Raw genomic sequence first — 1152 nt, 5'->3', positions numbered from 1 at the left:
AATAAATACGTTGTTTCCAAAGTCCTCGGCTTAATTATTCTAGCGGTGGCCCAAACAAAATTTTGCTGTTGATGTTTGTTTGTATGTCGGTTTGTTTGTTTGTTTGTATGTATGTATGTTTATATGTCTGTTTGTTTTTTGTATGTAGGTGGTTTTTTTTGAATGTTTTGTTTGTTTGTATGTATGTATGTTTGTATGTATGTTTATTTCGTTTGTATGTCTGTTTGTATATATGTTTGTATGTATGTTTGTTTGTATGTTTGTATGTATGTTTGTTTGTTTGTTTGTTTGCTACCCAACGCGCAAACATCAATTTCAATTTCTGAAGGAAACTATTGCAACATGGCGACAGTGTATATTGACGTCATCAGCCTAATATGTCTATGCCGTTGTATTTTTATTTATTTTTTTATGTTTTATGTTCTTTGATTTTTTTTTTATTTTCAATTAGTTTGTTTTTAATTTTTATCGTCTTTTATATTCCTAATTAGTTTTTCCTTATGTTCTCTCTCTCTCTCTTTCTCTTGTTAAAATTTATGAATGATTGAATGGCCGAATGAATGAATGAATAAATGAATGATTGAATGAATGATGAATGAATTATGAATAATGAATGAATGAATGAGTGAACATACGAACGTATGTATAAATATATATACAAAAGAGTAGGCAGATAAATGATTAAACGAATGTTTAAATAGCTGAAGGAAGACCATACAAACAAACAAACCAACAAATAACTGACTGACTTACAGACTGACAGACTGACTGACTGACTGACTGACTGACTGACTGACTGACTGACTGACTGACTGACTGACTGACTGACTGACTGACTGACTGACTGACTGACTGACTGACTGACTGACTGACTGACTGACTGACTGACTGACTGACTGACTGACTGACTGACTGACTGACTGACTGACTGACTGACTGACTGACTGACTGACTGACTGACTGACTGACTGACTGACTGACTGACTGACTGACTGACTGACTGACTGACTGACTGGCTAACGAACTAAATAACTAACCAATTAATTCGATAATTAATCAATTAAGCAATTAATTATTCAATCGATTAATTACCCCATTAAATTAGCACCCGCCATGCAAACTTGTTCACAAGTGCTGGCAAACATCAGCACG

Source organism: Helobdella robusta (assembly GCF_000326865.2).
Source record: "Helobdella robusta unplaced genomic scaffold HELROscaffold_157, whole genome shotgun sequence".
NCBI lineage: Eukaryota > Metazoa > Annelida > Clitellata > Rhynchobdellida > Glossiphoniidae > Helobdella > Helobdella robusta.
This window is presented reverse-complemented; position numbering follows the sequence as displayed.